The sequence below is a fragment of the Epinephelus lanceolatus genome, chromosome 14, assembly GCF_041903045.1.
Source record: "Epinephelus lanceolatus isolate andai-2023 chromosome 14, ASM4190304v1, whole genome shotgun sequence".
Classification (NCBI taxonomy): Eukaryota; Metazoa; Chordata; class Actinopteri; order Perciformes; family Serranidae; genus Epinephelus; species Epinephelus lanceolatus.
Window position 1 is genome coordinate 10,748,338 of NC_135747.1, and position 25,900 is coordinate 10,774,237.

The 25,900-nt window shown below is 40.6% G+C and overlaps 1 protein-coding gene across 2 annotated transcripts in view; it reads right to left on the reverse strand.

Annotated features, from left to right (window-relative positions):
* The window catches only part of tmeff2a (transmembrane protein with EGF-like and two follistatin-like domains 2a), a 153,744-nt gene that overhangs the window by 38,677 nt on the left and 89,167 nt on the right, over nt 1-25,900 (reverse strand). The gene's annotated exons all lie outside the window — the stretch shown is intronic.

Consider the following 25,900-nt stretch of genomic DNA (forward strand, 5'->3'; position numbering starts at 1 on the left):
TGCTTCCAAGGGAAGTTCAGCTGAGTCCGTGAGTGTTTGTGTAAAATCCTCCCTGCTCCCTGTACAAGCCAGGGAGGTGCAGCTGCAGCCAGGTACAACTGCTATTGGTGGTGACTGTGCAGCTGTTAACGAATCCTCGAACAAGGTCCCCAACTGGGTCAGAGCCTTTCTGAATGGATTAAAAGGAGGAATTATGGCTTTAAACCTTCATCTTTCCCAGCTTTGAGAGGATTAGACCCTGCATTCTGTTCTCCTCACGCCTGAATGGCCCAGTGACTGTCTTTCAATCCTGTCACCTATGTGCAGTCAATGAGAGCTCTGGGAAAGTGTTTCCAGGTTGCCCAAAAAACTTCAGGCTGGTCTGCACCTCCTGTTTTCTTCATTCTTATCTCAACCTGAGAGAGGGTATGGCCTGCGCGTAGGGCTTGATCATTAAATAGATGCAAGCGATTTGTTATCAAATTTTAAGGAATATTGATATAGGGCTGGGTATAATTTTGAAAATCAGTACCAGTACCAATATCAGTACCCTTAAAGTAATATCAATACCAACAGAGTAATTCATTTGATAGCTTTTATCCCCCTACTTCAGTCGATACTAATCATGTGAATGGAAACATTCAGTTGCGTAACCAGACACCACAGCTGTGTAGTATAGCCATACTTTCAAATGTTTTAGTGGCATTCCAGCATGCTGGAGTACACCATGCTCGACTTCACCACACCAGAGATTGTATGGGTTGTAGCTGCTGTGGTAGCAGGCCAGTCATTGATATTACTTGCTGCTATACTTGGTACCTGTATCCTGGTTACAGCTGGGTAGATGTACATTTTTGATACTTATGGCAATTCCAACAGGCAAAGTTTGGTATTTTAGACAATATGCTTATACACTCTCTTTATAGGAGTGAGATGAGAAGATCAATACCACCCCATCCCATCCACTTGTTGCCAATAAACACTACATTACTCCCCATAAAACCACAACTTTTTGCTTTTACTGTTTAGGTGCTGATTAAAATAATGAGGTACGTGTTGATTAGTGAGCTGTAGATGTGCTGGTAGGCATATTTTTGAATGAGCTAGCAGCCCCCCCCCCTCTGTTTCCAGTCTTTATGCTAAACTCAGATAATTGCCTCCTGGCACTGCCTCAAGAGTTAATGCACAGACGTGACTAATATCAATCTTTTTATCTGACTAGTGGCAAGAGAGCACATTTAAGCACATTTACCATAATGTCGATGTATTCCTTTCATTTTTGGTTCCATGGTAATCTGTCTTTTTAACTGCAAAACACTATTTCCTGTAAAAGAATATCAACTTGTCAGATGATCAGTATTTAATGTAGTTGTAACACAAATAGTCATACAAAAACTTAACTTGAAAAACACCCAACACTCCAGTGGATAGAATTTAGTTTGACACCAGCGTAGACCAGTGTGAGATTCAATAGTAGTCCATCAAATGTCACATGAATCAGTCATGATGTCACCCTTTTTGGGCTGACGGTCCTGATCAGAGAAGTGTCTGGGGTTGTCTCTTTATAGAGTCCCTCAAGCAGTAATGTGTCTTTACAAGATGAATAAAAACCACTGTAAATACTGCACGTTTTTGTTGATTTGTACCATTAAAACTACAATTTATGAACCAAGTACTGGACATCTGGAATGTGGAACAGCTCAGTATTATGCAAAAAGCGTGTCACAGTGCACTGCTTCGGCAACAACAGGGTGTGGAATCGGCTTTTGTGCCTTTCTTCCTCTTTATTTGCTACAGCCCCCCCTTTTTTTTTGGAACAGTCGCTTCCTGTGTTGTGTCCCAGACGATTCCTGTTTTAATCCGGAAATAAGATGAACTAGCCTAAAGCAAGTCACATTGGGCTTCAAATAACAGAGGGAGAGAGCAGAGCAGGCCATTCCTACCTAAAGAGGACACTCATTTATTTTAAGTTTGATTGTACTAATGTATTATGACAAAGCCACAGCTCTGGCCCACAGCACTCACTGTCTATTAAACTGTTGGCTATGATTTTTTTTAATCAACCATACTAAATAATTCATGACTTTGTTACTGCTTAATTTCAAGTTTTTTTCAAAAATTTCATATTAAGGTGGAAGAGAGCACCAGCAAGGCTTTAAAATGCAACAGATCACCATTATTTGGCCAATGTTTTTTTTTTTTTTTTTTGGGTCCATCTCTCCTTCCTTCCATTACTCCATTATTTGTCCTCATACACACAGCTCAGAAAGATTTTGAATTTCCTATCCATATCTCACATCAGCATGCTTGTTGGAAATTCAATTAAATTCCCTCTCAGTTCGCACTAGCAGCTAGGCCTCTCTAACCTTGGCATATTTACTCTCCAAGCCCTGGCACAATGTGGAGAATATACAGGAATGAGCTGGCAGGGAGCAACAACATCCTCTCGTTCCCTGTTTCCATCGTTATCCATTCAACCTTGTGGAACATTGTGATGCTCTTGTTTGTCGAGTGGTCGTACTGCAAAACACATCCGGTCCCATGTGGCTTGTATGGGACAGAAGTAGTACACCTTGACCACTGTAGAACTTTAATGGATAGGTACTGAGACACATTTGGTACTATGTTGAAAATTACCCCAAAATGATAAACCCAAAAGCAGCTGAGCAAAAAAATGTACTGACTAGGAACACACACACAGGCGCTTTGAGTTGGGCTAAATGGATCTCTGTCACCAGAATGTTCGGCCACTTGTCAAAATACAGCTCTCGAAACTTAAAACAATACTTTGACATTTGGAGAAATTTATTTGCTTTCTTGTCGAGAATTAAATGGATAGATTGGTGTCATGCACTCTCATATCTTTGTATTATATGGAGTTAGAAACTATGAGAGCGTTAGCGTTAGCATAAAAACTGTGGTGGGAAAACAGCTAGTTAATATGGATGGGAATTTTCAGTAACTTCCATATTCCAGAACTCGCATTAAATTATCATAGAGTACTCAAGTACTTACAAAAAAAGAGAAGTTAACGTAAGAAAACACTTAAGTACTGTCTCTAGAGGGAGCTGGTCTCCACCCAGTCAGTTCAACGTCTGCCTGGTTGGCATGAGCTAATGCAGCAGTAGGGGCTAACACCTGACACTTAGCTGTTAAACAATCTTACACCGACATCAAAATGGGTTAAGCTGTCACTAAACTCCTGAATAACTTTTGTTCCATGTTTAACCTTTTCAGAAAGACCAGTGAAAGAAGGCTTTTAAGCTTATCTCAAACCTGGTATAGTTGGTTCTTTGTGATTTTAACTAGTGCTGTTGTTGCTCTCCTTCATGTACAGTAGGTGGTCATGGTTATCATTTAGGCAAGCTGGTGCTGCTGACTTGGTTAATGGCTTAAAGTTAAACCGAAAGAAACACCAAGCCCCAGATGGAGCCCAATGCATATCCATCCATATTTGGCTGCTTGCTTGGGTTGTACTGTTCAGCTGGTAACTCACCACACCCGATTCCCTTCCTTGCAGATGGCGAGCTCACATGGCAAATGAACAAGACAGCAGCTGACTAATGACAGCAAGCTAATGCTACGTTTCACCAGCAATGTAATTATATACTGTGTCATTTGCTGTAGTAATTACTGCTAAAAATGACTAGCGTGGATACTTGTAGCTAGCTTTCAGAGCTAATTTGGGGATGCAAACAATGTTTCAAGTGCTTTCCGACTGCACCGTGAGTGGCCACTGTTTGGTTGCTGAGTAGTTCATCATCACAACAGTTGGCTATATAATGAGATTCATTTTTGTCCATATGCTCAAGCACTGTATCACTGTCAGCCAGTGGCTTTGAACTGAATTATCTTGTAGCAAAGATGACAGCTGTCAGACATTTTTGTAGGGCCAAGTTTTATGTCAGTTTTTTTTACATTGCTTTTCCAAAAGGACAATCTGATTAATGTTAAAAAGCAGCAAAATGGCCCTTTAAATCTGTCTGTCTGTGTATATCCCTCAGGCTGCGACAAAATGCCAGAGAGAGAAAATAGAATGAGACAAAGCACGTACATATGCGGTTTTATTGGAATGTTTTTGTGTGATTCTCTATAGCTATGAGGACCAAAATGTCTTCACAAGGATCAGAAATGAGGACGATTAAGAGTATAGCTAATTATGTTTGGGTGTTTGATATGGCAGGGATCGTGACTGAGCTTTACTGTTTAAATTAGCATGAGGACAGCATGAGGCTGTGGTTGATTAAAGCACTTCGGAATGTGGCTAAAGCAGTACAAATACATGCGTGTTCTTGCTTATAAATCTGTGTTTCATGGAGACGATGGCCCAAGGCATATGAACCGGATACACACACTATGCACTTGTGACCCATGTTGAAAAGTCAAAACAGCAAACGGAAAAAAAAAAAAAAAGTTGCTGATTTAATTATCCACTTTGCAAATCAATTGATAAAACACAATTTTCCCTCTTACACATAAATATGTTGTCTTTGATGCTTTAGGGCGCTTTGGCAGTGATAGTGGGTATTTCAAAGCCTTTACTGACCTTCCATGACTGTAAAAAAATCAGACATTACCAGCATCCCCTCATTAACAAATTAAAACTGACTCTTCCACCCTTAAAACGCCTGTTTTTACTTGCTGGTACATCAGTTTAAAAAGTTTGCTTTGACTTTGCACTGGCATCACTCCAGGCTTGAACCTGATCTTGGGGCGCGCCTTTCAAGCAGATCGGTTGATCTGTTAAAACATTGCTTTTTCATACTAAAGCAGCATCAGGAACGACTAACCAGAGTTGAGCAGCTCTCCTGTAGGAGGCTACCATTAAGAAGCTTTTGTGCTCACCCTGACTTTCAGTATTCAACCTTTTTTTCAAAAGCCCTATTTTTATTTTGTTACTTATTGCTCTGAACCATTAAGGAGCACATCAAAATCTGCATTCTTTTTGCTTTCAGAGTGCAGAGAAGACATCTGGAGTGTCAATTTAGTAGGCAGAGCTACAGCGTTTTACTTAAAAACTTCCAAGATGTGAAATGAGAAACTTTTTGACAGCACACAGACAGTTCAAGAACCAATCTTCAACAGTCATATAAAATGAATAACCCATAGAGCTGGGCAGTATGTTGACTCTTTAAGGTATATCAATATATTTTCAAACCAGGTATAGGCTGAGACAATATCATAGATATAATTTGATTTTAGCTCATAAAACTGTCAGTGTTTGCATCTATTCTCTCTATCATTCTCTGCACAACCCAGTGATGTTACTCGGTACATGTCCTGCATCCCCGACACATTAAATCGGAAAAGATGCAACTGCTGGTTGGAATATTTTATGAACACCAGTAGAGGGAAGAGCAGCAGGATGAGTCTGTGAAGGAGCTCACAGCTCTCACAACCAACCTGTCTATCGGAGGACAAACTCATCCTCTCAACTGGCTTGGGATATCATCACGGATGACCTTTCCCTCAAAACGACCCACCCTCAAAACGCTCCAGAGCCCTTGATAGTGAGTCAGGGGGGAGTCCAACGGAGGCCCAAAGGATGTCTCCAAACAAAACAAAGTTGGATTATACTGCTGCAATGCATGGCTACAGGTATGTATTACATCACTTCCCTGGAAATAATTTCAATTGAGGGATTAAGATTTCAGAGATTTTAACACTTTAATCTTCTGAACTAAAGCCCAGACAAGAAGAGGTCAAAGTTTGACCTGCTTGGCCAATCAAAGGAGGTGTTCTGTGTCCGCAGAGAACCTCACATGGTCCAATTTGGATTATCACTGCCCCACAAGAAAGACAGAGACACACAGGAGGGACTGAGAGAGGACAAAGTTGGGTGCGCACACACATTTGGAATAAATTTATTTGAAATAGATTCCCCAGAAAATTGGACATATTTGGAGCTAGGAGGGTTCATTTACTGTTAACTATCTTGTTATTCAAATTCAAGAGTTTTATTTTACATAGACATTCAGAGCACAGCACTGTCTACATGGAGAGGAGGACACACAAAGAGGGCAGAGAAAAGCGAAGAGGAGGTGTCAACAGGGTGCTGGCAGGAGGAGGTAGGTTCTACCTCAGCTGGACATCACCCTCAACCTCACCAAGGAGGGAAAGCTACCACTTGTTAGCCTTGTTAATCTACTATCCTATGATCATAATTTTTGAAGAAGAGATCTGTGTCTTTAGGAGGGGTGGTTGTCCAGTGTGGGTCAACTTTATGCGCCCCTGTCTCTTAAATACATTCTGGTTTCCCATGAGTCTGAAAAGTCGTAATAATCCCCCAAATATTGGTAACAAACTAACTTTTTGTTTTTGGATGTGAAGACATGCAGACATGTTTGACATAAATGTCTCACATTTAGCAACAAAATATATTGCTGAAGACCATACAAGGCGATTCTCTGGAGTTCTGCACAAAAGAGTGGGGTAAACTTTATTGCATCGCATGCAGCATTGTGGTGGAACACAATTTTTTTCCCCCCACAAAACACATGTGGTGAATGGCTAGAATATGCTGACACCATACAAGACAAATAGCCATGACAGGGGCTGTTGCATACAGATCTGTTACGTGCTGAGAGAGTCAAGGTGAGTTAGATTAAATATGCATGGTTAGTGGTAACATTAGTGTTGTACATATATAACAAAGGTAGAATAGTGCTCATTTTATTCTCACTAGAACAAGTTGCCCTTGAATTTTCATGAATTATACAAAAAATAGAAAGGTTGTGTGCCTCTCTGCACCAGTCACGTTTCCCTTTCAGTTTACATCCATGCCCGTGAAAACATGGATACTTCACATATACCCTCCCCCCATCTTCACAGGAGATCCATACAATCAGCAGTTTCAAGGTGGGTACCCAAAATTTATGTCATCAGTCAGTATTTGACCAAATGTCTCGCCCTCTGTTCCTGAGATATGATGTTAAATAATGGCCAGAAAAGTGTGTCACGCACAATGTTATCATGTCACAGTGATGCTAGCCTTTGACCTTTTGGATATCAAATGTTATCACTTCATCATTTTATCCTGCTAGACATTTGTGTGAAATTTAGTTATAATTTGCATAAGAATTCTTGAGTTATGGCCTAAAACATGTTTGGTGAGGTCACACTGACCTTGACCTCTGACCACCAAATTCTAATCAGTTTATTCTTCGGTCCAGGTAAATGTTAGTGCCAAATTTGAGGAAATTCCCTCAAGATATTCTTAAATATTGCGTATACAAGAATGAGACGGATGCAAGGTCACAGTGATCTTGACCTTTGATCACCGAAATCTAATCAGTTCATTGTTAAGTCCGAGTGGACACTTTTACTAAATCTAAAGAAATTCCTTTACAGTGTTCATGAGATATTCCCTGGAATGAGATCTTGACCTTCAACCCAAAAATGTAATCAGTTCATCGTTGAGTTCAAGTGGACATTCTTTCTGCCAAACTTGAAGAAATTTCCTTAAGGTGTCATATCTGGTGTAGCCCAGCCCCATAGAAATACAGGAAATGAACACAAAGTCTTTACAGCGTGATGGTGGGCATGGACTTTACGTAACAACGCAAAGTACTTACGTGATGACGCAAAGTATGTGAGTTTATGTCACTTACCTCCTATACATACTTATGGTAACCAAAACCACAACCTTTCCTTAAACTTAACCAAGTATCTTTTATTTTTGTTCTCTAAACCTTAACTACGTGCTTTTCTTTTCCGAAATGTTACCAAACTCCAACTGTCTCACAACAAAACCGTTTGTAGACTTTGCATTGGCATTTTTAATTTTTTTTTTGTGTTGCCAGCTTTCAACACATTTCGTGCCTTTCACCACGTGATGCGTTGTTAAGAGGTTGCATCCATTTCACATATTTCTGTGAGACTGAGACACTGAGCCTTTAAGAGTGTATTTTTGCACAGAACCAAGACTGTGGATTTTGTTCACGATCTTATAGTGGTGTTAACTCATGCCATATGGTCAGGAAAAATAATTACAGTGACCAATTACTCTTTCAACTTTCAAAAGCCATTTTTAGTTTTGTGTTAGGATAAAAATAAAAAACAAAACAAAAACGTAGACTTGAGTAATATTCTGTTATGTATTGATATCAGGTCACCTGCATGCACACCTTCTCTGACCAGATACTTCTCTGACATCCCCATCTATTGACCTCTCTGTCCTTGGGCAAACACACACTTTAGTGATCTTGGCACAGCAATGCCCCTTCTGTCCCCATCACCTGCTTGTTCTATTATGCATCGGTGACAGAAAATCTCAGGAAATGTCAGCCTCCAGCCTGCAACTACTCTGTACCAACTCCACCGGTGTTCGGCTGGCAGCCCACTGAGCCCCACCATGCCACGTCTAATCTCGCCACCAGCCTGCGGGGCCAATCTCACACCACTGAGTGTTGGAGAGGAGCCTTGGGCAGCCGTATGGTGGGTGAGTGGTGGCAGGGTTTGGTCTCAAGGGAGGAAGAGGAAGAGAAAACTACGGGCTAATGGCTAATCCTGTGTGCACAAGACCACCAGAGAGGATTGGCCAGGGCTAAAGAGAGAGCTACAGGGGGATAGAGGATTGGGGATCAGACCAGGCAAGAGGAAAGGAGCTGGAGAAAAGGGAGGAAGGGTAAAGCCTTATCAGGGTGTGGAGGGGAAGGGTAGGGGGAGAAGGATGGAGAAGAGGCAAGAGCCGGTGGTCACTTGCTGAGATATCTGATAGGAAAGATATCTGTTGTTACGATAATTTAGTAGCGCAGTAGTTTGTACATCACTACATCATGCTACATACAATCCCCATTTTACCATGACAAGAAATGAACCTGCTTAAACCTGCATTAACCTTAGCAAACTGTGGCATATTTACAAACATAGCAGATACAAAGCAACATTAGCATTCATTTGGAGTTTTGTTTCTGTCCACCTCATAATTTGAGATCAATATTTATTCATTCATTATTCATTTAGCTCTGGCTACTTCTAAGACTGTCCTTCCAAAAAGAATGACGGCATCAGTCTGTCAGCAAGCAAAACAACATATGTTTGAGTTCAAGTGACAAAGGCCTACAGCTCTGCTGAAATTATGATGGGAGCAAAGGAGGGTGAAAAGTGACGCTGTTATAAAGTAGAGTGACAAAGCCTGTACAGGGAGGATCGACAAGCTTAAGGTCTTTAATATGGGAAACTGCTGTTAGTTTCCTGTGTGCAACTGACAGTCAAAGCTGTTTTCTTTGATGCATGACCATGATTTAGGGAAATATATTAATATGATATCAATACCATAAAATGAGAATAGATATCATCTTAGATTTTGGATATCCTTATATCATAAATGTTGTATTTTCCTTTTAAAGGCTGCATTACAGTTAAGTGATGCAATTTTCTGAACTTTCCAGACTGTTCTAGCTCCACATTACTGATGACTATTTATCAAAAATCTCATTGTGGTAATATTTTGTGAAAGCACCAATAGTCGTCCCTACAATAATATCAGTCTCAATGTATTTGGTAAAAAAATTATCATGATATTTGATGTTCTCCATACCGCCCATCCCTATCATGATATTCCCTAACCTTCACCATGTTTTTTATTAGTATGACCATGACAACAAGGCTTCTCTAACCTTAAATGTCTTCTCCAGACATTGATTAAACCCATAAAAATGTATCTCTGTTCAACAAAATTTATTTGATTTTTAAATGCTGCGATGGGACCACTTCAGCTGTGAAACAGCTATCCACATCTTAAAATTGATATGGGGGCAATGGTCCCTTAATTCTGGACCCCTTGATCAGACCACACCCATCTTGGAACTTGCCTTCATTTTGATTTCAACCACACCTGTAAGGTTTTGTGACAGCATCTTGCATGGTTGTGATGCTATGGAATTGACAACATCTGTCCACAGAAAGACAGACAGACAGACAGACATATAAACATCATTAAAAGACTTTTTCCTTGGAAAAAAATCCCTTCTTGCCTTAAAACTGCTTTGATGTAACACCTTACCTTTGTTTCATTTAGTGTGTGCAGATCTATGACTGTGCAAATTAGTCCCGCCCCTCAGGTGCTCACCTGCAGCTTGAGCGTACCTGCTCACCTTAAACTCAGCTCATCAAACACCCAAACCTCTGCTTGTAACCAATAATAAATACATGAGCCTTTGGCTTGACTGCATTATGAAGCAGCTGATAATGTTTTGCTAATGTTAGATCAACCTTGTTCCCAATCGCCAGCTCTGATTCGTTGAATTTAAACTTAGTTTGCAAAATACAGCCTTTCCTCTAACACCCCTCATTTCACTGTAGCATTATTGAACTGATTTCGGAAAGACTGAAGTTGCAATCTCGAGACTGTCATTGGCGCACTGCAGTTCCAAGGAAGAAACGCTCAGCCATGCTGTTCACTGCTTATTTGACTCATGATATGTCTTGTAGTATATTCTAAACAACATATGGACATGTTAACAATGTCTTTAACAAAGTAATACATTTAATCCAAACTATGATCTTTCCCTGAACTTAACCAAGTTTTTTTGTGCCTAAACCTAGCCAGACCTTAACTGTAGTACTGTACTGTACTGTACTGTAATTATTTTAACAGTAAATTGTACCAGTCAGGGGTGTCAGATCAGAAAAAGTTATAATATGTCGTTATAAATGGAAGATACAAACAACTTATTTTCTTGTTTGAAGGATTTGTTGCTGTGTCTCCATCATCCAGAAGAAATACATGTTTAATATTATTTCAGTAATTGTATGTTATGTATTTAACAGGAAAACCAAGCTCAGCGTCACCTTGAACCAGTGTTTCACACACATTTGACAGACAGAAGACCAATCCATAATCAGAGGACAGCCCCCATACACAACCCTCTGTTTGCTTCAAAAGGAAAGACCTTCAACAGCCATCAAAAGAGCTCATCTTTAACACAGGTTCAAAAGAATGAGGCAGAAGCAGATTGTATCAACACTTTTTAAGATATTTCTCTTTTCCCACTGGTAGCGTCACGTTATTTAAAGTTATTGTTGAGAATGACAGAAACAGTCCAGTGAAGATAAAGATGAGACTTTGCAACAAAGGCTATACACCATTTACCTTGAGCCATTCAGTTAACTCTTTTCTTCTATTCAATATTGGCCTTACTTTAACATTTTTCATTTATGTAACTCATTTAAAATATCGATGTAGGCATAAGCTGTCTATAAAACATTTTGTTGATTTGCTCCAAAGTGTTATGCAAGTTTTGTTTAGTTATTGATTGCACTGCATGGAAATGTATTGATTGCAAAAACATGAGAACGTTCTGCCAAAGAATTTTGACAAGTCTGTTCTTGGATTGGCTGAGTTTTTAATGGCAGTGAAAAGCATTGGAAGGAAAAATGTGGCAGGGCAATAGTCCAGCAGAAAAAATTAGCTCAGACACAAAAGTGAATTCTGTGGTTGTGAACATTTTTATCTCCATACGAGCCATGCTGATGTGTTTTGCTGCAACACAAATTAATTTCAGTTAAAGAGGCTGATGGAAGCAGTTCTACAAAAGATGAAAATCTCTGCAAAACGTGTTAATTGTCTTGGTGGCCCTACAATCAACACCTACAAATGTCAACAACAGCTATTTAACATGTCCTTGCGATTCCTTTCTCCTAACTTGTGACACTCTGAAGTAGAGCCCTGCGCTGGAGCCCGAGGCCCGAGGGGCCCGACAGCCCGACAGCACGACAGCCCGAGGGCCGGGCTTCGGGCCATACCACATCATTACCAGCCCCAAAAATGCTTCAAACCCTTTTCTAAATAATCTTAATATTGAAAGGAAACGAAATATACCCAGATAAGGTCGGAGGTCTATAACTGCATATATATATGAGCCATATATATATATATATATATATATTTATATGAGCCATATATATGTGCAGTTATAGACCTCCGACCTTATCTGGGTATATTTCGTTTCCTTTCAATATTAAGATTATTTAGAAAAGTGTTTGAAGCATTTTTGGGGTTGTTTAATTGATTATTTTGTTTTTTGAAGTGACTGTTCATGATGCAACTGCAACAGTGCGCAGCAGCGCACAGCAACAGTTGACAATTCTCATTAAATAGGAGAATACAGTCATTAAGTTAAATAAATTCATATTTAACTTTATCCTTTCAATCAAAATGTAATGAATATAGCTTAATACCATGCTAGAAACCCCAATTAAACTATTTTAATGTCTGCAGCATTAACAGCCTACATGTTGTTATGGGAGATTAAAAAAAAAAAAAAAAAAAAAAAGTCTGGCTTTTTTTCGGGTTCGGGCATGAGAACTCTGAAAACCTGTTGGGCCGGTGCCCAGATAATAGGCCAGTGCAGGGCACTACTCTGAAGCCACATGGAACGCGTTAGGCAAAGGTAAGTTGACACCTATGATATGTGTACTGTCATACTTGTACTGCAAGAATGCACATTTCAAACTTCATAAATTTACATTCATACATATCCCCTATTTATTCCAATTATAGATTGTATATGGCAGATGTCACCAGAGAAGTGTGATTGACAGGTTTTTTGTTAGATGGGTTAAAAAGGCAACTTACTGATGGAGTTGTGGAGCAGAGCAGCCAACACCAGTGGAAGAAAGAGGAATAGTGTTGTTAACTATAGACAGTGTATAAGAGTGACCTCTGGGTCTGAAAAGTGAAGCCGGTGCAAAAGTTTCTTAAACCTGCATTGTTTTTATTGGGCAGCAGGGGGTGACTTCATTGGCTGAAGCAAGCAGCACCCAATGAGATTGAAAAATGAAGCTGACATGGAAGTACCAAAAACTGTAGTTCCTCTAATGACCACTTGAGGCTGGTTCCAAAAGTGAGTCAGTCGCCATAGACCCCCATGTTAAATGCCCAACTGTACAGCAGAAATAAACACGTTTACAGGCTGGTACAAAAAACAGTTTTGGTCTCTGTAGCTAATGTCCCCATTCATGACAACTGTGCAGGGGGTTGAATTTTTAGAATTCACCCATTTAGCCTAAATTTTACAAAAGCTTAAAGTTATGCATAAATAAGAGCATGGCTGCTTTGAGTGCCAGATTGGTACTGTCCGTTGACAATGACAACAATGTTGTTTAGGTAACAAAACCATGGTGGCTACATCATTTTTTTTTTTTAACACAGTCTGTAGTTACAAATTTATTGTAAAGACCCTTTTGATGTCGCAATGGCATCATTTTAGTAACTGGAGGCAAAACACAACTCGCCACCACAGGGCTGTAAGCTACAGAGGAGTCTTAAAATGTTGTCTTGTTCTGTTACTGGGTGTCAGAATAGAACGTGTCATGGCTCAAAACTTAAATTTTATTGCATACCAAATGCTACTGCCATTAATAAAGACGAATACAACTATGTAAAATGTGATAAGACTAAAGGACTGGATGGAGGCAATCATCCAAATTGCTCACATGTGCAGCGCACACTTTATATCAGGTTAACAAATGGTTAAGTTATTAAAACATTCACTTCGCTCGGTGCTCTGCTCCTCCATCTGCCCCAGAGAGTGCCCAGATTGCACTCTGCCACTCCGAGAGTGTGGTACCGGTACATGCCAAAAGTGCTACGAATTTATCACTGGTGAGCTCCAGCACTCAGAGTGTGTTTATCTTAATGCATCACTCACATCATCCTCCTCCACTGTCAAAAACAAGCTGACAGAACTTGCTAGCTAGTGCTAGCTAATGTCTGTGGAGAATTGTTTTGCCTCCAGCTAAGCCCCGCCCACCCAAAAAACACCATACTGTAACAGTAACAGGTTCAATAGAGGTCTATGAGAGTTACCCTACTTCTCACTGGCTTTATTGCCTTGGTAAAGATGTCTCTAATAAGCTTTTTGTCTCAATCTCTGGTTACAAGTTATCTTCAATACAGAATGATATCTATTTGTAAATTATGGTGCCATTGAGAGTAAAAGAGACAATAAAGCAGGGAATTCTTTAAGGCATGGCTACCTCATTGACAGGCCGCTAACATCGTGACCTGCTATTCAGGATAGAGGCATAGCAAACTGTATCCTTCCCAGCTCCATCTTCTTGTCCAAATATGATGACTTCTGTCTCCAAAACACCAAGATGGCGACGTCCAAAATGCCAAACTCCAGGTTTTAAAATGATATTCCACAAACCAATGAATGACGTCACGGTGGCCACGTCTTCTTCTTTACAGTCTACATTATAAACTTAAACATCCCTTTCAGACATGTTTCAAGAGCTCTAAACATACTGTGGAATAGTGAAGGGGGACTTTAACAAACACTTTGTGTTTTAAAGGCAAAATACATTGGGATCATTTTATTATTATTATTATTATTTTATCTTAGAAAGAATGAGGGCTTCTTTTTTAACATGTTATTTGGCATCTACATTTACAACCATACAGGAGGAAAATCAACAGAGAAGAAGCAGAGACACCAGTCTTACCATTGAAAACCTAAATAGATGTCCTTGGAGGAGAGAATGTGACTCCGAGGCTCACAATTTTCAGTATTATCTCCATCTATTGTACAGTTGAATACATATACTCAAGAGGTTGTCAAAACATATTTTGGGAAATATGACATCAAAAGAAGAAAACCTAGCAAACTAACTGAAGTCAAAAATTAGGTGGACTGACCACACTGTGTGGCCTCTGCTGAACAAAAACATCTTTTCATCACTAGTCTTCACTTCATCAAGCAGCACTTTCACACTGCGTCTGTTGATGCAATTTCAGAGAGTAAATAAACACACCGACCGTTCCTTTACTGCCAATGCACCAAACCTCGATATGATCTGCTTCACTAATGTAAACAAACCACCAGCCATGCGGTGCATTCCCAAAGCACAACCTATACGTTCTGCTCTCAAAACACAAAGCCTTTAGCACGCACAGAGTTTCCCCTCTCTTTAGCGCCACAAGGGATTCGCCCACTCCTCCAGAGAGGAATGTTGAAGCCCACAAATAAACAGCCTTCAGATGTTTACATATGGAGCACAACGCTGTCGAAAGCCCGCAGAGAGTGAGATGAAAGCTCATTTGCACTGTTGATGAGAAGAATCAGAAATGGCTGCCATTGGTTTATGGTGTTTCAAACTGTATTTAGGTAGCAGAGGGAAATACTACAGGCACAAAAGGAAAATATTATATGCTGAGGCAAAACTGGTGTGAATTGTTTTTCAGATTCTACATTTTTGATTTTACATATGTACTTTTTCAAACCAATTTTAGACCAATCAAATATTAGCCTGGAAATCCAGACTCAAATCTAGAAAGATTCTGAGTCTGGCCCTCACTGATACACCCTTCCTACCCAAGGGGCGGCACTAACTGAGGCATTTCAAATGCTGCCACATGCAATTGGATAGCACGATGGCCAATCAGAGCAAAAAACAAGGTGACATATTCATTGCAGTAAGCCCCATTTGTTTGCCCAACAGTGGGGCTAACTGATATATTATGCTTTTGCCGTATCCCGTCGGCAAAACAGCAAAGACATCCTTCCTGGAAGCAAAGGCTTCTAGGGCAGTCTTCTGTTCCTCTCTCAAGGAAAAAGATAAGTGTAGTTGGCTTAGCGTTTCTTCCAAAGCTAAATTGAATGGATGCGGTCCTTCGGCAGCTGCCATCTTAGCTGTTTACTTTTCGACTCCTACGGCGCAGCGTTGTCCTCATCTTGTTATGGCCGCCCAGAGCCCGCCTCTATCAGATAAACTGATCTGATTGGTCTGATAGGCAATTCACCGGGCTCTGCTCATCATGGGCCAGATCCACGTGCAGTGCAAATTAGAATTTGCTAGGGGCGGAGCATCTGGATTTCCAGGTTAATCAAATATTGCATTGATGATAAAATCAACATTTTTTTTTTTTAAATTTAAAAGTGACAGTAGTGTTGTAGTACTCAAGATTGGTCTTGGTCTGAAGACCACTTCTTTAAAGTTTCAAACTGATCTCTGATTTGACCACATTTTTACTAGCCTAATCTTGGCCTCGGACAAAGAAGAATTTAATTCAAGAATGGTTAATACCATAACAGCTACTAAATTGCCAGTTCAAAAATGGAGTGTTGAATAAGTATGGTTGAGTTCCTTTCAGCCGCTTAGTGGTTGTTGTATTTGTTTTCTCATAGGGAACAAAGGAAAAAATGAAAATTATTATTTATTATTTTTTATTTTGTTATTATTAAAGATTATTTTATCCAGACTTTTAACCCAATCACCAGCAAAAATGTTGGCATTGTACATTTCTGCACACCCAGACATTTGCACATTATTATATAGCAAATATGTTGAAGCTTAATATTTCTTGTGGTTAACAAGTGGTTAGGTTTAGGCACAAAAAAAACTTGGTTATGGTTACGAAAAGATCAAGCTTTGGCTTATATTACCTAATTGTCTAGGGCCCAATCTCCATTGGAAAAACAACAACGTACTAGTAAAAAGTAACCCTATTTTGTGGTAATATCCCAGCTGGAAAAACACAGATGGGTAACTAAAAACACCCACGTTTAAGGGCTAAAAAGCCACACCAGAAAAACAGTGATAAGTCCCTCAAAGGTGCTGGTACACTAATGGTACAGTTACACATACACACATACTATAGTAAAGCTATCAAAGAGGTAGAGGAAGAGGAATCTTCATTTGTTTTCTGTGGATGATTTATGTTAATGTTATCTCTCAGATCGATTTTAGGAGTGCCTGTGGTTTGCATGTTCCACATTTTATCCTAGGTGTGTCATGCAGTGTGGAACTCGCACTGGTCTGGTCTTGATCACGACTTGGTCTTAGCCCCCCAAGTTCTTGCTCTTGTCTTAATCTCAATACACTCTGACCTTGGTCATGACTTGGTCTCAGTTTAGATGGTCTTGGCTACAGCACTGAATGACAGTGTTCTGGATAAATTGTATATCTCTAAGCCATGTTGTGATTTCTAATGTCAACTGTAAAATAAAGGCCACCATTAATAGAGCCCACCGTTGAAACACTTGTATTGTAGCTAATCATCTGCTCAACTATCACGGCTTCTGTAAACAATATGAAAAGGAAAAAAAAGAAACAAATATCTACAGGGTGTCCAGCAGATATTACACCTCAGCTGTGAATATAAGTCTCATATAAAATGACCTGTTCTGGATTACTGCTCAACTGAGCATCAGCAGAATAATAACTGCTGCAATTATCTTCAAGCAAATGAGAAAATGTTCTCCCTAGTAAAATGACCCACAAGAGAAACCTCTCTCTCCATCTCTCTCTCTCTCCCTTTCTTTTCTCTCTCCCACATTTTTCCTTTCATCATACCTGGAATTGAGGCCAACATCTCTCTAAGTCCGTAACTCAGATTGCTTTGCTAGCATCATCCAACCACACACAGCCTCTAATGAGCTGCGCTAGCTAGCTGCTGAAGAAGGAAATGACAGCTGGCGTGATTACAGAAATCTGGGACTTGACCAAAGTGTAACTTAAATGCAAAATGATCTGGGGAAGGAGAAACTCTAAAAAAAAGAACATCAATTGAGTTAGGAATCAAATATTTTGAAAAGGAGATGGTGGGGGTGGGGGTGAGGTGGCCTCATAGGAATATCACCATGGTGACTGAAGACCTATGATGTTGTGAATAAATTGGTTATGTTACAAATAACAGCAGGAATCGTTATGGATACATTTCAATATATTGGGATACTGTAATCAAGGGGATACATTGCAATTTTTAAAATACATTTTTAGAAAAACAATGCCTGTGGTGCATCCTGCCTGTTTCATATGCCTGTGTTCTTTGTGCTTACGCTAGTGACATGTTGTTACGTTGGAATGAAGGTGTCAAATGGCTGAAGATAGATGACAACACCGAAGAGCCTTGTGGTCGCAGGTTAAACATAACACAAAGTGAACCACTGCCATGAATCTTTGCATGTTAACTATGCATTAAAATCCAATCGATGTTTTTGGAAAGTGATACAATCTGACAAATCATAATATTGCCAATCCAATCACCAGAAAAATGTTGGCATTGTACGTTTTTTGCAAACCATATATATGTTGCAGGTATGCTGAAACTTTATCTTTCAACAATGTAACATCTGGTTAGGTTTGAGCACTCTTGCACTTTTGCACTGTCTGCCCCGTGGGTCAGTTCAGAGTGTTTCGTGTTGTTGTTTCGATTCTCTGTATGTCTGTTACATAACTGTAGAACTGAAAATAAAGCCTCTTAAATCTTGAATCTTGAAAAATGTTGGCTTCAAATTACCCCTGTTTTTGGGGGGGCAAATCCTGGCATTAAAAGCAGCTTTGTCCTGGCGAAAAAACAACTGCTATTCATGCCACATTGGCAGCAGGAAAAGCTGCACTGTGAAAAACAGCTGCTTTTCGTGGCAAAATATCCACAGTAACGAGTTGTAACACAACACCCTCATTTGGTGCCTAAGAAGCTGCTGGAAACACAGCACTCACTTGCTACATCTCAAACTGGTTTTCTTTGTTGCTCTCTAACAGTGATCTGCAGCTTGGCAGGCATCTCACCTAGTTGTCACCTAGGTTTCTCACCTAGGTGACACCTTGGCATCCCGCCTAGGTGTCTCGCCACCTTCAGATGACAAAGTCAGCTAATATATAACATCACTTTAGAAGTGTTGATATAAACATACTAATGTACTCATGGTTTGCAAAAATGTGCAACATTTTCTTCTGCCAGCTGGGCTGATATTGTGATACTTCAGTGTATTGATATTTTTTTATACACCTAGTTATAGCGGTATTAATAGATGTACTTTTAAACCCAGAAAAAAGAGAAAGTGGGCTGAGATAAGCATTAATGTTCCATTACAAGTGTTTTTATCAGGCTTACATAAGAAATGAAATCCCCAGAGAAGGGCCAAAAGGGCGGGCGATGTCTCCACTGCTGCAGTATGAAGGATTATGAGCCTTCATTTATCTGGGACATCCTATCTGTTTCCCTGAGTACAGTCTTTACAGCCATGACACTAACACTGTAAGACTGTGTGTACAGCAGATGGTTACAGCACAATATAACTGAATATCAGCGAGCTGATATATAGTATGCCAGGTTTCCCCGGAAAGTGAAGATACAATCTGTCATTTGTTTTATTATCCACTGTATGTTTTGACATTATGAGAAACTGCTGCTATATGTGCACTTTTACAATCTACTTTTCTCAACTTAAATATGAAGATTTACATCTGCTGACTGTCAGTTACACTGAACCTGGAAGGGGCAGTTCATAACAGTTTAAAGTCCATCTGCGAATATGCCCCCTTACACACACACACACACACACACACACAAATTTACACACAACACAGCTTGAATTCTTTCTTGAAGTGCCCACCTGATTCCCATGTTTCCTCTCCTAATCCCAGTCAAATCCTGCCATTACAGAAAAGAGCCCAATCCTCCCAGCTCTCTATCCCAATATCTGTCCTTTTCTCCCTTTCTGTCCATCCCTCCATTTCCGTGGCCCCTGATTTGGCGCAATCTTGCTCCCCTCCCGCGCCACTCTCCGTCTCAGCCCTGTTCCATTATTTTCAGGATGACAAAAAATATATGACAATAAAATCCCTGATGCCGGTGAAGAGCGAGGGCTGGCCCAAAGGTGACCCTGCTATTCTCATCAGCCTCCGTCCCACTTTTCACCCACCTCCGCTGATAGCTGTGACACACGGCGGCTGCCACTCGCCGCTTACGTTCTCTTCTCACACCAGATACTGTCTGAACCTCAATACCACCACCCCAACTCATCTCATTCTGAGCCCCTGCTGAGCACACACACACAGGCAATGGAAATTTTAATAATAATTTCAGAGTGGTATGATTGGATACGTTCCCGCGGAGAGACGAAGGAAAAGCAAAAGCAGCAGAGGTGAGCGATGGAGTAAGGAGAGTGAGCAAGTGAGAGAGTGAACGTGTGTGGATGAAGGGATCTAACGACTTTGCTTCTATCTCATTTGCAGATCCCATCCCTCTCTGTCTATATCACGACGTTATCCCCGTGCCAAAATAAGGGCTTATCTGCCAAGCCTCTCTCATGTGCACTGCCTGAACGTATGCTCTCTGAGACCGTGAGATAGATCTGTTTTAACGTAGGGACTATCTTGGTCTACATTACAATGAACCACATACGGCCTTCCATTTCATGTGCTGCACTCTGTGAGGAATGGGGTTCTTTGTGCATACAACATGTTTACTAGAAGAAGGTCCTAAGCCCTTTACCTTTATTTCACAATCATCACCTTCAAGCCTGAACAGAAACTGAGTGTATAATGTTGCTGTTTGGCCGATGGTATCAAAAGAGAATTATGTATCAATGAAAATGTTATCATAGGAATGACATGCTGTAGCTTACTGGTTATGTGTTTCATGCACAAAGCTGCTGGATTTGAAGGCGGAAAGGACAATTTAAAAAATATAGATGCAAAACTCTGTTGTAAAACATCTTGTTAACCCACAGCCTTTATTACAGTGACCCATGTTGGCCATTTTCTAACCACAGCCAATTATGCATCATCACACCACAGACAGATGTGAAGCCAGTGTTAGCCTATTTATACATTCTGCGTCATCAGTGTAACTGCAAAAGGAAGACAACACAGTCCTATATTAGCATTTCTCAAATTATCTACATAAATATCTATTTTATGTTCTCATTTCAGTCTTACTTTGCTTTTCATTTATCTAATGTTTGAAGCTCTTCCCTGATTAAAGTTTGTAGTCCTGAAAACTAATAAATAAGCATTTACAATTTTGTAATTCTGCACTGGATAAAGTTGTTCTCTTAGGCTTGGTCAGCAAAGGTATGACCTGACAGTCTGTTGATGGACAGTTGATAATAAACTTACCATCACTGCCGGTCAGCGTTCTAATTTAACAGTGCCTTGTGCCGTCAGGGGGGGAAAGGGGCGGGGAAAGAACAAAAGTTCAGGCGGCGAAAGTCTGAGTAAAGTAGGTGGGAGGGTGGGTCCAACAACCACCAACTTTCACCTGGGAGGCTAGTGTTTGCTTCCTGTGAGCCAAACCCTGTTCTTTTTTTCTAAACCCAACCATGTGCGTGTGTGCTGGCTAGACTTAACCTTGTGCGATTGTTGTTGAAGGAAAAAAATGTCAATTTGCGGTGTTATACAGAGACTGTATGCAAATGGTACATTTCCTGTGAAAAAGGAAGCTTATTTTTGAAAGAAGAAAGTGATCGTGACAAGCAGAACGTGACACAGCGTCCCAGAACATCAACAGCCAATGCAACCAGTGTACCTTGCACCTTGTCGTATCTGGACATGGAAAGTCCATGACCAAACGTGGATATGTGGCGAGGTTGGAGAGAGGATATGTCGATTAAATAGTAGTGGTTAAGCAGCATTATAGATACAGGTTAGAAGGCTCCTGCTACACCGACTAGCATGTTAAGAGTGCAGTTATAAGCTATTAAGCCGCCATGTTTGTTGTTATGCTGTGACTGTATAGGAGCTGAGTTAGAGGATGGTGGATAGCGTGACACCTAGGTGGGAAGCCTACAAAGCTGTAGACGACTGCAGACCACTGTTTGAGACCAACAAATAACAACACTGGTTGTTAATTTAGCCACACACTGCTTTGTTGCCAGCTGCGTTTCTGCCCTAAACGTGGCTTTTTTTTTTTTTTTTTAGCAACCTGTAGCTGCATTCCCAGTGGCTTTTGTGCCAGCAGACATGGGTGTTTTAAGCCAAAACACAAACTTCTCTAAACCAAGTAGCTTTTGTGTCTAAACATAACCACGCGTTAACCACAATGTTGTTTAAAAACAACGCTGACTAAGATGATAACAATATTCTGAACATTCTAGTTGGTGTAGGAGGAGTCTTCTAATCTAAATCTATAACACTTATAACCACTATTAATGTCTGTTTAGCTCTAAATGGATGACTGTACAAACAGATAATTAGCTTAGGTTAATGTGCCTGCTTGCTGTGTATGTCACTGGGTAGTTTCATAATGTTTGGGAGAGGAAATAAGAAATTGTTGAAACAAGTCAAACTTTTCAGTTTACACTCAAGGTCCACCTAACCAGTGCAATAAAAGCAGTGGAGCTTTCCTTTAATGTTGAGGCTATTGGTGCAGAATGTCAACTTCAGTAAGGTTCTGACTTTTCAACAGGGCTGGAAGCCTATCTGCCCTTCGGCTTTCACCTGCCTATTAGGGTGGAACATATTGGCTAGATAGGTTCAGTGTGTGTGTGTGTGTGTGTGTGTGTGAGTGTGTGTGTGAGAGAGAGAGAGAGAGAGAAAGACATGCAGCATAGAATGACCAAATAGGACATGCACAAAGACACACACACACACACACAAACACACACGGGTGGGCTGGCGGTGGTGAGCCTTATCGCTATGCCACAAAGTGGGAAGATTAGATTACTCACTTCCCTAAACCTCTAACTTGGTTACCATAGCAATAGCAGTGTGACTGGGGCAGAAGCTGGTCATTGTGGGGGCTGCTCAAGCAGGAATGGACAGTGGAACAATCACCAGGGGAACCACAGGTCAGCCAGCTATTTTACCTCAGTTACTCACTATCGCGCTGTAGTCTGTTCTAACCTCCAATTATTTCCAGAGTCAGACCAGGCAAATGAGCTCATCTTACGCTCATGTACTTCAGTATCTATTCCCCACACACCAAACACTGAGACAGTAAGAGCAGAGATTATTCTTCATTATTCTTAATGTTAGCTAATATTAGGCCTAATACTACAGTTTCTGACTGATTATGTTGCTCCACACTATTTGGAAATAATAGTGTGAAGTGCTACCTCATATAATCATTTTTGTGCATTGCTGCATACCGAGCAAGGGAGATCAATTGAAATTGAATTCATAATTGCACCATAGTGGAGCCTCGCCCTTAATTCAAATTAATGAAGTGCTTGCAAATCCATAGTGTTGTGGGTTTGATCATTAGATTAATTACCCCAATCAGGCCATTGTATTTCAATTAAGCCAAGTACAGTGTTTATCTTTCCATTAGTCAACACTCAGAAAAGTAAAACAAAATAAAAAGTGAATGAATGAATATACAAACGCAAATCTAGTGCTATTATCCATCTAGAGATACTGTTGTGTCATCAACAATGTCAGGGTAGTGATTTTAATAGTCTTAGGACTTCAGAGATAGTATTGAAGGACCTGTGCTTAAAAAGTCCCAGCCTGAACAAAGCTCAGCAAATAATTAAAAGAGACACACAGAGGAACTCAGGTAGCTGAAAAGACTGTGAGCGTCTTAAAAAGAATGCCTCATAAATATTAGTATTGAGACTGATGCTCTCTCGCTGCCGCTAAGGACTCATAATGGAGTCGTTTTCTTACCATTCAAACAGAAAAATGGCTCTGATAAGTTACGGGACACCGTTTTGACCTTGACAAAGCACTTAATTTAGATAAGAGTTACCCTTCGAAACTGCAGTGGAATTAGGCCACTTTAATGCCGGAAGCCCACAGAGCATGACAGAGTTTAAATCTTTGACTTTGGGGCTTGAGGCAGGAGTGTCCTGCTGGCTCCTAACCAGCACTCTACTTGGTTCTTTTTGTGACTAATTTGGGTCTACTAGAGGATTTTTCAAAAAGTACTTATTTAATATTGAATTGAAAAAGCCACAGAGCGCACAGCTCTCAAGTACTTTTCAGTCTTTTAAAAAGATAGTGAATAATTAAAGTTACTGGTTGGCAAAATAACATTTTAACAGTATCAGAATATCTTTATTTCGTGGTAAACCACTGATTTTAAGTCATGCTAGCTGCACCGGCTCTAGTGACAGGCAGTCAGTCCGCATGTGTGGTCCAGAATAAAAATAATATTAAATTTTGTACAGACATTCATGGTTCCCAGAGGATGGATCATAATCACTTGATGGTCACCCTGACTTCTCTTCCCACCATGTGGTTGACATTTGTATAATGTCATCACTGATAACATCTCTGTGTGTTAACTTATCAGAGACAAACATGCATCTTCTACCCAGTCCTCGCTGTCGGCAACTCCAGTGGGAGCAATAAAAACCTTTGAGGTCTTTCCAACCACACACCTCTCATCAGCCACAGAAAAAGGGTTAGAAGACACACTTTCTGTAAACAAGTGACAGATTTTTAGTCCCACCCCCCTCTAGTTACTGTTGCTAGATTGGACAAGCTTGAAACAGAAACATCACAATGCTGACTCTGTTTAGCTGGGTACCCCTATAAGACGACAGAAACTACAAAACATAATGTAAGGTAGGATTCTAAATTTCAACCCCAGTCTTACGGGTCCGGAAAAGACTAACAGGTCAGACCAGTTTCGGGCTGAAAATATGTGCTGATTGCTTATGTTGGGTAGGACTCTGGCTGTGGATGAGAAAAAAACAAAACAAAACGTTATTAAAAAAATAAATAATATTAATAAGTGAGCATTCTGTGAGTAGCTCCTTCTTGTCTCAGGGCCTGCAGGGTGAGAGGAGAGGGAGCAGCCAGGCTCCGTGCCAGGCTCTCTGTCCTGCCTCTCGGCTGGAGCAGGGAGCTTCTCTCATGGGGTATACAGCGTAGGGAGTCGGTGAGCCACGGAGCTGGTCTATTTTTTCTGCTGGAGACATGCATGGCTTGCACCACCACACAGCTGGTGTGTCCCGGGCGTAGAAGCCCACTAGTGCTTTTTGGAGGGTTCGGGCTTGGTCGGGCCGGGGCTCAGTATTTCATGTGATGATCTCAGACGAGCCAGGTTTGGACTTCAACTCACTTATCGAGAACTTATATGTGATGATGTATTCACAATGTTAACTTTTATAAACAAGGCAAAACAACGCAAACTGAGGCCAAGTCATTCTGGTCTTAATGAAAAAGGGAGAAGTGTGGCATTCTCTGCGTAATGGAGACAGAGGGTGAAGGCTAGCTATTTAGCTATGCTGTGTCTCAAATCACATACTTCCGTTAGTATACTTCTATGTAGTATACTGTGTGCACTATGTACTCACTGGCGTAGTGCACAAATTTCGACAGGGTAGTGTTGTCTCAAACCAAACACTGCCGTTGTGCACTCACCGGGTATGACGACTGCAAATTAGCTAGTTAGCAAACCAGCATTATCATTCGCGGTACCAAATCATTACAGACTTCTAAATTAACACAAATAAACATACTGCTGGCTTATACCCGACAACAGTATAGTGGTGCTTAGTGCAAAAAACACGACGTTCACAGTCACACAGTCCTCGGCCGCTATTTACAGTTTGAAAAGTGGTCCCTCCCCCTTCGCAATGTAGCCAAGATGGCGACCATTGAAGGCGAGAAGTGTCCATAGTTCCACACTCAACTTTTTGACCGTTTTGAGTGCACCATCCGGGTTCTCATAGTGCACTGCATTTTTCCATACTTCTCAGTGTGAACGCACTTATGCACTCAAAATATCAAGTGTAAGTACAGAAGTACGCGATTTGAGCTAGCTTAAGATGAGACTATATACAATGTAATGTGTCTGTCAAGACTGTGACAATCCCCCAACAACATTTTTTACCATCCTTAAAATTTGGTTTTGTTTTCCGGGCTTATATGTCTCCAAGTATAACAGGAAAGGGGCGAGTCCCTCTGTGCTCAACTGTTAGTGGAGCAGAGAGCCAAAGGGGTGGGACTTCTCAATTTCACTAAATGGGGAGTTGTGTTTCTTTATATTTGGTATAAGGCAGGGAGAGCCTCTCTTCCTCAACTCCATTGTCTGACACATTTGACGACAGCTCCCACCTGTACAAAATTTCAGGGCTATCCATCCAGTAGCTGTCGAGTCGTTCAGTCCGGACCAAAGTGCTGGACAGGTTGACATTGCCATCTATGAAGCCATGCTACTGACATGGTTAAAAATAAAGACTTTTCTTTATAACATACTCTGCAGCTCATGTCTTACACGTTTTATCAAAAATCC